General features: G+C 35.1%; 1 protein-coding gene across 3 annotated transcripts in view; it reads left to right on the top strand.

Moving 5' to 3' along the window:
• Positions 1 to 12,220, top strand: part of LOC126753393 (short neuropeptide F) — a 234,901-nt gene that overhangs the window by 129,453 nt on the left and 93,228 nt on the right. For all 3 annotated transcript variants that reach the window (XM_050464797.1, XM_050464796.1, XM_050464798.1), the window contains one exon: positions 896 to 939. The gene's annotated coding sequence lies outside the window, so the exon portion shown is untranslated. The remainder of the gene's footprint in view (positions 1 to 895; positions 940 to 12,220) is intronic.

Below are 12,220 nucleotides of genomic sequence, written 5' to 3'. Positions count from 1 at the left end.
CCGAATCCAGTCCAACGGTGTGATATCACACGATTGTGGTGGTCAATCAACCGGTCCAAAAAGTGATATTATCTGCTCACCGAAGTGTTCTCTCAATAAATCCATTGATTGATGTGATGTGTGGAAAGTTTCGCCCTCTCGCTGAAACCAAATGTTGTCGAGATCATGAGCTTCAATTTCAGTCATCAAAATATGGACTGATGATTCTACCGACCCCCAAATCGCACCAAACCGTTGTTTTTTCTGAAAGGAATGGTAACTCTTGAATCTCTTTAGGTTCTCTTTTTGGTTCGAAAACGGCGAATCTTTTTGGAACTTTTCAAGAGCCCCTCAGTAGGCCTATTATGTTTACCATTAGTTGATCAAAGCGCGCAAAAGAGATTCTTTGCAGAACGCGAACTTTCTGAAGTAAGTTGAACGATTTGTAAATGTTGTTCAGGCGTGAGTCTTTCCACGATGAAATGCCAAAGAATATTGAACAACAATAACATGACAGCTTGACACGACTCACGCGTGATCTGATAGTGTTCGGATCATTTGTCTTCGATGAATCACTCAAGAAAATTTTTGAAAAAAACGTCTTTAGAGATTAACTGATGGAACTGATTAGACTGTGCGACTACACTTTCGAAAGCTTTAACTCAAACCCTATTTGAGGCATGTATTCAAAACTTTAGCGCCTAAAGGAATAAACTACGTAAAGCTGAAAAAAAGAAAAAATAAATTTTAAATTTTATACTAGGGGTACATATATTTACCCTTTATTTCCATTAAAAAAATATATTTTAAATTTAAATGATTGTTTATTTAACTATTAAATAAATAAAAGCAAGAATTAATACAATCTGCTAAACATGAGACTTACAATAATTTCTTTATTTGTTTTTCATTCCAGCTTACAAATAATCATCTTCTGAGTAAATATAGAGTTATACAGTGGTGAGTAAAAGTCATAAATTGAAGAAAATATATATATATTATTATTTAAAATCATTTCGCCGATCTCTATAAAGAAATATGTGCCTTATAGACCAACATTGGAAAATCCTTAATAAAAAATTTAAACCGTTACACATATCTGTGCAATATTGATTGATATCTGTTTAATAAGCATTGGATATTCCAAAGAGTATTTCTATATTAGATAGTTAATAATGGTTATCTTAAATGTTAGCTGCCTCAAAAAAGCATTGAAAATACTACTTCTTATTTTTATTTTGTGCTGCCATTGCACTTCACTGCATTTTTTTTCTTTATTTCTCTTGCATTTTAATTAATTGACTGTTTATCAAACACCCATTTAGTGTACATTTTTAAACTTTTTTTATGAAAGAACGACGGAAAAATATTCCCAATGTTATTTAATGAAAAATTTTAATCCGGTTCAAATAGAGAATAAATAGGAGTTAGCCTGTTAACTACCCATTTAAATGAGTTTTTAAATTTCAAAACTCTTGCTAATAATAAAGAAATGTATCTATCAATTATTACGTAAATTAATGGTCTTACTACACTTTCCAATCACTCAAATATCTTGTAGGACAAACTTTCTGACAGCCCATTCATCAAATTGATTTTCGATGGTTACCAGTGCTCTTCGCACATTAGTATGCTCAAGGCTCTCAAATAAAGTTTCGAATGACAATGAATTCAGCCTTCAAGTCAAAAGTTGCCAACACAAACAAACATACAAACAATTTACAGTAAATACCCAGTAGAAATGAAATTGTGGTAAAAAGTAGTAGTAAAAGATAGTAAAATTGAAAGGTGAATTTTGTTCATTTTCATCTCCTTCAAAGTAATCACCTTCGTCTGCAATACACTTCTGCCAACGAATTTTCCAGTCATCATAGCACTTGGATGATGGCTATCAGAGGCTTGTTTGATTCAGCTTTTATACCTCAATTGAGTCAAAACGGTCTCTGTGGTGTCATGTGAATTTGCTGAATAGCCAGAAGTTACAAGAAGTTAAATCAGATCAAAGCGGTGGTTGCGGCACGATATTAGTTGAAAATGTGGTGAAATGATCACGAATAACCAATGCAGTATGAGATGGTGCATTATCGCACTTCTTTGTTCAATAAATTCAGACATAGTAAAAATCGAAGAATTCACTTTTAGAGCCTCACAAAACGACGCGTATCTCAAATACCAATGAATATTTTGACGTGAAATTTAGCATAGATGTCACTAACTACCAACTTAAACCAAAAAATTTAAGAAATATTAGGTAAATATGTGAAAATGGCAGAAAATATCATCAAATAAGTAAGGGAGGGCTAAGTTCGGGTGTCACCGAACATTTTATACTCTCGCATGATAAAGTGATAATCGAGATTTTATTATCCGTCATTTACATATTTTTTTATTTTGCTGTAAAATTAATTAGATTAGATCAATTTGTGTACTTTGAGTATTGAATTGTACATATTTTCATTTCCTAATGTATATATTATACAGAGAAGGCATCAGATGGAACTCAAAATAGCGTTATATTGGAAGAAGGCATGGTTGTGAACCGATTTCACCCATATTTCGTACATGTCATCAAGGTATTAGGAAAATATTACATACCGAATTTCATTGAAATCAGTCTAGTAGTTCCTGAGATATGGTTTTTGGTCCATAAGTGGGCGACGCCACGCCCATTTTCAATTTAAAAAAAGCCTGGGAGCAGCTTCCTTCTGCCATTTCTTCCGTAAAATTTAGTGTTTTTGACGTTTTTTGTTTTGCTTTTAGTGATTTTCAACATAACCTTTGTATGGGAGGTGGGCGTGGCTATTATCCGATTTCTTCCATTTTTGTACTGTCTATGGAAATGCCTGAAGGAAACGACTCTGTAGAGTTTGGTTGACATAGCTATAGTAGTTTCCGAAATATGTACAAAAAACTTAGTAGGGGGCGGGGCCACGCCCACTTTTCCAAAAAAATTACGTCCAAATATGCCTCTCCCTAATGCGATCCTTTGTGCCAAATTTCACTTTAATATCTTTATTTATGACTTAGTTATGACACTTTATAGGTTTTCGGTTTTCGCCATTTTGTGGGCGTGGCAGTAGGCTGATTTTGCCCATCTTCGAACTTAACCTTCTTATGACTACAGACATCCGGATTTCAACTCTACTCGTCACCCTGATCACTTTGGTATATATAACCCTATATCTGACTCTTTTAGTTTTAGGACTTACAAACAACCGTTGTGTGAACAAAACTATAATAATCTCCTTAACAACTTTGTTGCGAGAGTATAAAAAGGTTAGTAATGTGGAATAAGGCTGCTGAAGCCGATCTAATAAAGTTGTGGGAGAAAAAATGTCACAGCTTCGTTCTGCTAGTCGAAAAGAGCTGTTTTATAAATCTCCAGCGGCAGTGAAGACAGTCTAGAATAGTAAATAGATTATATTTACACTAAAATCTTCAAATTTTTGGTAGGAACATGTTGTATAATTATGTTCAATCTGTCGTTACTATACTTTTACTTCTACTATTTCTATTTAACCCTTAGTGTCAAAACATAATTCCACGCAAGTTGACTACAATATCCTAGATTCGATTTTTGTTAAGTTCTGCATTTCGGTCTACTGGGTAAACCCATAATTCGCTTGTTGTGCGCCAAAAGTTTCACGTGATAAACACCTGTTCGTAAATTTCCTAAGTGAAAATGTGCAAATATTTATTGAAATTTAGTCAAGTGTGAATCGATAGATAAGACGTTAGTAACAGGTGTCTTCAAGTGGCATAAGTTTTGTAGTTGTTGGAGTTCAACAAATTATTGTAATTAAATTAGAGTGTGTATGGGAATAGTTGTACTACATTAGTTGTGCACACAAGGGAAAAGGTTACACAAATGAGTTCATTGGTAAAAAAGTGTGTTTAAAATATATTCTTAGAGCCAGAAGCTGCAACTCAGAGCTATACTTCTACTGATATAATAAATGCGAGCCAATGTCAGCCAGGAGTGAATGAATGACAATGTATGTATGAAACTATTAATGAATACGTGGTGTTAGTAGCATTTTCCAGGTTATAGTAAGTGTTCGTTTATAAGGAAAGTATAAAGCCAGTGAAGAGTAACAATTCATACTCTTACTTAATATCGCCGAAATTGTCTAAAAAATTTCAACACTAGTATAATCGCCGAAAAGGTTAGACTGTCAAAGAACGTAATGAATATTTGACTGTTGAACTTCAAAATAAAATTAAAATTCGCTAGAATGCAGTGTTACTGGCCATTCAAAGAGAAAAAAATACATATGATCTATTATTCACACGTTATCTATTAACTAGCCCGATCACATGCAACGTCATCCTAAAAACGATAGATGTCAACCTAAGCCTCTATATATAGTCTGATAATAAAGAGAGCAAAACGGCATATTCGAGTACGTATGTACATTTCCAGCTGTTAGTGATTTCGCCTTAAGTGGGTTTTCTAGTGCAAAAAAAGTCGTTTTTTTTTATATTTTCAAAGTTTAACTATTCAAGAATATGTCTATAGGCGAATTTCTTAGAATTCAAATTACTTTTTGCTAACCTGGCATCCAAACTAGTTCGGCGGAAACTGAAACTATAAACTATTTTTTTCTCGAAACTGTCTTTTACGAAATGAAATCTGCGGTTTCTCAGGTTCTACTGAGCCGATTTACCTTAAATTTTAAATTTTTTCCAAATTTAACCATTTCGTGAAAAAAAATTCTCCGTAGAACCAGACGTTAAGGTATTATTCTGGAATACAATTTTTTATGACACTTCGAAAATTACGTGAAATTGAAAATTGCTTCTAGAAATACCCTCTTAAATTTATTCGATTAATAGAGATGTTTGGGTTGGTGGGTTAATTGAAGGGGCAGGCCCAGGGACACCAGACCACAGGCCATCACTAGCTGTTTCAATTCTATTTAGATGTAAACTGAGAAATGTTCAGAATCTGTTAAAAGATTCCGTAAAATTATTATATTTGAAGAGGTTTAGTATATGTAGTATATTTAGGAAAGTTTTAAGACTCTAACTATTCCAATAATCTAAAGCAATGAGAAATGCGAAACCCCTTAAAAATATATGCAGTGGCGGAGTGATAGTTCGGTAATAATAAAAGATCGACGAATAATTTATATAGGTACTAAATATACTTCATAGAGTCCGCAGCTTTATAAAATCAGACCGCAGAGATAGTTTTAATTCGAATTCAGAAGTAACATAAAAATAAAAAATATGTTGGAAGGAAAACCCCCTTCAGAAAGAAATTTTGGCTATATTAAATGTATAGAAAAGCACTTTTAGATAAGAGAACGCAACATGGAAAACGATGTTTTCTCACTTAACCCATTTGAAGTCTAGATAATAACAAAAAGATGTCATCGAAAAGCCTAGTGGCTTCAAATATACAACGTCTGTCGCAAAAGAAATAGAAATTTTTAAATATAACTGTTTCTGGTGGCGCCACCTATTGGTGGGTATATGAAATAAAAAGTTTGATCTTTCGTTGACATTTCGTAAAAATTTTAAGACATTTGGATAACTACAATCGATGTTATCGATCAAAAAGTGACAGCAGCTTTTGGTCATCGTTCGAAAAATGCAAAGAGCAAATATTAAATTTTGTTTTAAACTTGGGAAAACGTTTACTGAAACATTTCAAATGATGAAAAAAGTGTATGGTGATCAGTGCCTATCCCGTAGTAATGTGCATGAGTGGTTTAAGCGATTCCAAGAAGGTCGTGAAGACCTCTGTGACGATCAGAAGTCGGTCGTCTTCAGAAGTCAAAAAGAAGGACAATGCTGATTTGTTTTTACGATTCTGAGGGTATTGTACACTAAGAGTTCATCCCACCTGGTCAAACGATTAATGCTGTGTTTTACCTTGGTGTTATAAAGCGTCTTTTGTCACGCATTCGTCGTGCTCGACCACAATACCGTGAGGCAGAGTCCTGACGCCTGTTGCACGATAATGCGCCGTGTCATCGGTCGACGCTTGTCACTGATTTTTTAACAAAAAACTCCATATTAACCATTAATCACTCACCCTACTCACCTGATCTGGCACCCTGTGATTTTTACCTATTTGGAAAACTTCATTTGCCCATGAAAGGACGCTGGTTTCAGGACATTTCAGCTATCCAAAAGGCGACGACCGATATTCTCAAGAGCATTCCGAAAAATGACCTTAAACACTCATTTGAAATGCTAATTGACCGGGCTAAACGCTGTATCGAAGCACAAGGAAACTACTTTGAATAAAAAAGTATAACTTTTGAAAAATATTAATTTTTTGTTGTTTTTTTAACAGTCCTGTTTCTTTTGCGACAGACCTTGTACATACAAAATATAATATTTTCTTTTTAGGTATTTACTCTTATTTTCATTACTCTCCAAACACTTTCGCTTTTCTCGCACCATAAAATATATAAACACTACTCTGTAAAGAAAACGCACGTGTACAACAAACCCAAAAGCAGCTACTGCCGAGTCCTCCAGCATTTTGTTGCAAAGCAGTGGCATGTTGACACGTGATAGGCATAACAGCAAAGTAAGGAAGACAGTGAAAGCACTGGCAAGCGTCAGAAACTTTGAAAGGAAGTTCTCTAAGTCGGAACGACTTCTGTAAATGTGGTTTTTGTTGTCAACGCCTTTAGAGAGACTCATACACTGCTTTAAGCACACTTTGCAATTTCAGTTTGGCGATTTTTGTCACTAAATAACGGTTAAAGAAACTTTTTAGTTTTGTTAATTGTACTTGTATTTGTTTACCACTTGTGGGCACTAGATTGTTGTGCGATTCTGTGATTTTGTGACGCAACAAAAAGTTTTCAAGTTTGTGGTTATGAATTGGGCTGTTGTTCCGCGAATCTGTAATACGCTGAGCGATAGTGAAATGCACACAAAGCCTTTGCAACTGCAACAGACAACTTTCACGTAGCATAAAAAATAACAGCAACAAATGATATTACCAACAACATTGGCGACGACAACAGCAAAACTTGTACCCGCGTAAAATTGTAGAAGAGCGGCTCATCGCTATACAAATCAAAAGCAGATAACCGACAGGGCCATGCATGTGATACATACTCCACGAAACTCACTGACATCTCGAAGCAACTTTGTTCTGGTAGCTAAAAGACTAGTACTAGTTAAAGTTTCTGCCCTTTTTGCCACAAAAATGCGAGAATTTAAAGTAGAGACCGCTGCTACTTGAAGATTAAGAAATCTTTCTATTTGGCTGATACTCTATCAGGTATAAAGTCATTAACTCATTTTCAGGTTAAGACACTTTTGAATAGCTAATGAGCCAAACGCGATTATAGCCCATTTATCTTATTTATCCGATAAAGTTGATTTTTTTCAAAAAGAGTACCATAAACAGTGCTCTTTTAACATGCTTGATCGTGTGAATACCGATTCAACATTCATGAATGGCATTATAATTGTCGATGAGACATAGATTTATGAGTTTGATAGGCAAACAAGTCAACAATCACCGGAATGGAGAGAAAAAACGGGCCGAAACCAAAAAACCACTCCAAAGCCGTTCAAAAATCAAGCTGATGCTCATTGCTTTTTTCGATATTCGTGGTTTGGTGGAGGGATAGAGGGGCAATAAAGAGGTCTATTTGGCTATTTTTGTTCCGATGGTTTTAGTCACCACTTATCTCGGCACTAGTTATTTGACCGGCAAAAATATTTAATCAAAAAAAGGACACAGTTTGATTTTTTTGTTTTAGTTAATTAAAAAGGACTTAGTTTGGGGTTTTGTTTTATTCACTGCCACTTCAAAATATATACGTAATAAGTGCGGAATGTAATAAAAATGACGCTGCGTGACTCGTTCGCTCGGTGCGAGATCGACGAAAAAAAGGGAAGGTCGTTCACTGGAGCGGTCGATTTTGATGGTTGGGTAGTGTTGAGTTGTGGTGTGATGTCCGCATGTGTGGTATATATTCGGTGTAGTAGTGTGTGGTGTCTTCATATGTGGATCGCATTAGTGTGGTGTGTTGTCGTGTGGCCGTTCAGTGCCGTGGGTATAGAGGGGAGAGCTAACTCATCTAGCCGGCGTTTGCAATCAGCAATCACCCCCCGAATTCACCATATTTGGCTCCGTGTGATTTTTTCTTGTTTCCCAACCTGAAATTGCCGAGCCGTGAAACCTGTTTTCAGTCGATTGAAGAGATAAAACAAAATTCGCCGAAAGAGCTGGAGGCCATCCTAAAAAGTGTTTCGAGGACTGGAAAAATCGTTAATCGGAGGTATACAAATCTATGGAATCGGTGGTTTAACCTTAGTCTATGCTCTCTTGTTAATGTCTCATCAATAAGTCAAAAAGGTCTTAAGTGGTCTTATAGTATATACAAAATGAACATAAAAAATGGATGGAATCGATGGTGATTTACGCACTATACTAACCTAAATCCGATTAAAACATGTGCATTATAATCCTGTCTTCTTAAGTTGACGAGTGTTGTCAAGTGTTGAAATACTGAAAGAAATACTTGAAAGGCGATTCAGCATCAAGCCACAAGTGTTTACAAACCCTAAAATTTTTGATTCGAACACCTAAAAATTCGCCTCTTAACACGTTCACACTCTTGGACGATATATGAAAATAAGTAGACTAAATCAGTTCCCGAGTTCACAATACGCTGAGGACCTATTTGATGAGAGAAGATACTTATTTTGCATTACTTTCTTCTCGACGTCAATAATTCGTTTCATCTGATAACTAGTTTAATACAACGGCGTTCAGACGATGACTTTTGTTTGTCGCTCATTATCGGCAAATTCGTTTTTGGTGTCGTTCATTGCATTCCCCGAACGAGACACGTCCGAAAACTTGAATCGAATAATTATGAATTTTCTTTCATATCACATTTTCAAATTCGTGTAGACCCTTTATACGCGGTGCACAAAAATTTTAATAATTTCTATCATCCTTTTTTTAAACATTTTTTCTAAATATTTACTTGCATATTTGCCTCTTTTGCCATTCCTCGTCATCCCTCGTTTGAACGACAAAATGAGTCCTTGTCTGAACATGGTTTATGAAACCATTCCAAAAGGCTTTTCTGAATACCAATGTAAAAGTATTTTACCAAATATCGAACTGTCGAAAAACTCATCTCAAAGGTCGGAGATTCAAAAAAAGGAATTAAAATTTAATGTTTGTTTGACTTCACAAGACATTATCAACTGCAATATAGTTTTTTGCCATTCCCTACAACATACAAAAAATTTTAAGGCATTAAAGCTCCGTAGCTTCTATATATAGTATACATACATATACTTAACTACAGTAGCAACTATAATTTAGTATATGCCCACATTTCCATGACCTTATAATTATGCACACTGTCCCAGCTGTCAACTCGCGGGAGTTTCGTTATCCTATAGAAAAATCCATCCGGTGCAAAAACTTGGCATATACAAATATACAGTAACCACAATTTATATCCGCCCAGTCTGTCGCCGCTATTATACTCGTATAACCAGCCAACCACACAAGCCAACTACTCCGACAGTGTAATCAAACTCTATTGTGGCATGCCACACAATTTCTCTGGTCGCATTAACTCACCCTCTCACCCACTTGCCATAGTGTCGCATTATTATGTTAACATTTGCACCGGATGTTGTGTTTAGTCCACTTCCTTACATAAATATTTGTCAGATTTTCATGTTGGCACTGTGGAGAAATTGTTTGACTGGCTGATATACTGATTAACTGATACAAGTATATATTTTTATTTTTTTCTTGCCTTCTAGTTTATTTTGGTCTAATCCTTTTCTTTGGTTTCATAACTTGTCAGTAGAAGTGGAAGACGGATTCTTTTTGCAGTGAACCCATATTTCTTTGCTCTGATCAAATTGAAAGGTGAATAAATTTTAATTTATTTATACTTCGCGTGTTTTTCGAATAGGTAAATTTTTTTTCCTGTAAGTTGGTAGTATTTACTGTTAGTGACATCTTTCCTAAATTTTACGTCCTAATATTCATTAGCATTTGAGATATGGATCGTTTTGTGAGGCTCTAAAAGTGAATTCTTCGATTTTTACTATGTCTGAATTTATTGAATAAAAAAGTGTGATTAAATTTTGTTTGCGAAATGAAATGAAATTTCACCTACAGAAACGTTGAGGATGTTGCAAACAGCTGTTGGGGATCAAACTCTGTTTTCTAAAAGTGTTTACAGGTGGTATAACGAGTTCAAAACCGGTCGTGCGAGTGTTGAGAAAAATGTGGTGTCAAATCGGCCAAAACATCGACTGATGAACATCACGTTAAACAAGTCAAAGAAATGGTGCTTAAAAATCGTCGATTAACTATTAGAGACATTGCTGATAGTTTGGACATATCATTTGCCCATCTCGAATGCTTTCAAAAACACACAATTTTTTCGAAAAAGACCGTCGTGTTAACATCTGTGAAACAATGCTTTCTAACTATCAAAGCGTAATAAAACGCATCTTAACTAGAGAGGAGACTTGGATCTACGCTTACGATCCCGAAACAACCGATCAATCGCGCGAATATCGTGCTAAAGGCGAGTCGAAACCGAAAAAACCACGTCAAAGTCGCTCAAATATCAAAGTCATGTTGACAGTTTTCTACGATTATCGTGCTTTGGTGCATTATGAATACTTTGCGCAGGGCCAAACTGTCTACAAGGAATATTATTTGAGCGTTATGCGCCATTTACGTGAAGCTATTCGCCTCAAGATGCCAGAATTGTGGGCCGAAAACTCTTGGTTTTGCACCACGATAATGCACCATTTCTTACTGTATTGGTTATTCGTGATAATTTCGCCAAAAATTCAACAAACATCGTTCCGCAACCAACGTATTCGCCTGATTTGTGACCGTGTGACTTCTGGCTGTTCAGCAAACTCAAAAGACCACTCCGAGGACACGGTTTTGACTCAATTGAGCATTGTGCTTTCGTTACTCTCTAATACAATTTTTTTTTCAAGTTAATGACTGGAAAATTCGTTGAAATTGTTTCAATTCCTTTGAAGGAGATGAAATGGAATTGCAAGAATAAATAAATATTTTAAAAATATAACAAAATCCACCTCTTTATTTGATCACAGTAGTACATCGCTACCTTTCATAATTGACCTATAAAGCTTTCGTGAAGCACTTGTCTTATTTCGTTTTCATCTTTTGACGAACTTTACGAATATATTTTGTTGAGGGGTGCTTTTTACGTTACCTTACAAAATTCATGTTATACTTGGAATATTTCGCTTTATGCTCTTTTAGGTTGATAACAGCATCTCATTTGAAGAAAATACTGAACCTTATAAAATTATGTTACTTATTACTTCTATCTGATAGCGTACTTCTTCTGAAGAGATGTATTAAAAACCAGAATATTTCAGATCTAACAGATAAAATCAATTAGTATTCCTAGTTATTTATCTGTTATTGTTGTGATAGAAATACCAAAAAAAGTTCCTGTTCTTATTAATATTCCTGACAAAGTGCATTTACTTTCCGATCCAAACAGCATCAGACCTTTGAAATATTGTAACAGCCTTTGGTCGAATGAAATCCGGATAAGTTTCAGCAATCTTGTAAGAATTTCTTAATTTTTTACTTTTCGATTGAAGAACCAGAAATAAAGCGCTTGGTCGAATGGAAACCGGGAAAGTTCCGGTAATATTGTGGGAATTTATTATTTTTTTACTTTTCGATCCAAACAAAATCAGAATTAAAGCGCTTAGTCAAATAAAATTCGCGTAAGTTCCGTAAACATATAACCAGCTGTTGTGTGAAATGGTTAATTTCTGGTGCTGAAAAGCTCCAGCTATTTTCCCAGCAATCAAGCTTGAGGCAAAAGATTTTTGATCTCAGCAAAGTACCCAAAATTATTTAAAGACCATTAGAGTAACATTAACAGTATATATTTCCATTGTAAAAGAAACTGTGCAACTATGGTATTAATAAAAACGATTAATCTACGTCCTTTCCAGAAAGTATTTTTTCTCGCATTATGCATCTGCGATGCACCAGCGATCCTTGTGGGTCCTTCCAATCCTATCTAATTATAGCTTTAACGCAATCACCACTAGTTGTAAAGTTGAAACTTGCTTTTATTATTACAATTTATAAAGTAAAGCATATCTGCATAGCACTTAATAGATGTGCATTTATGTCTCTACTGCATCATGTTTATACTCGCATCACCATATATGTTGCCACAATAATTTAACGAGCTAATGAGAATCT

This window comes from Bactrocera neohumeralis, chromosome 3 (genome assembly GCF_024586455.1).
Source record: "Bactrocera neohumeralis isolate Rockhampton chromosome 3, APGP_CSIRO_Bneo_wtdbg2-racon-allhic-juicebox.fasta_v2, whole genome shotgun sequence".
In the NCBI taxonomy this organism is placed as follows: Eukaryota; Metazoa; Arthropoda; class Insecta; order Diptera; family Tephritidae; genus Bactrocera; species Bactrocera neohumeralis.
This window is presented reverse-complemented; position numbering and strand designations above follow the sequence as displayed.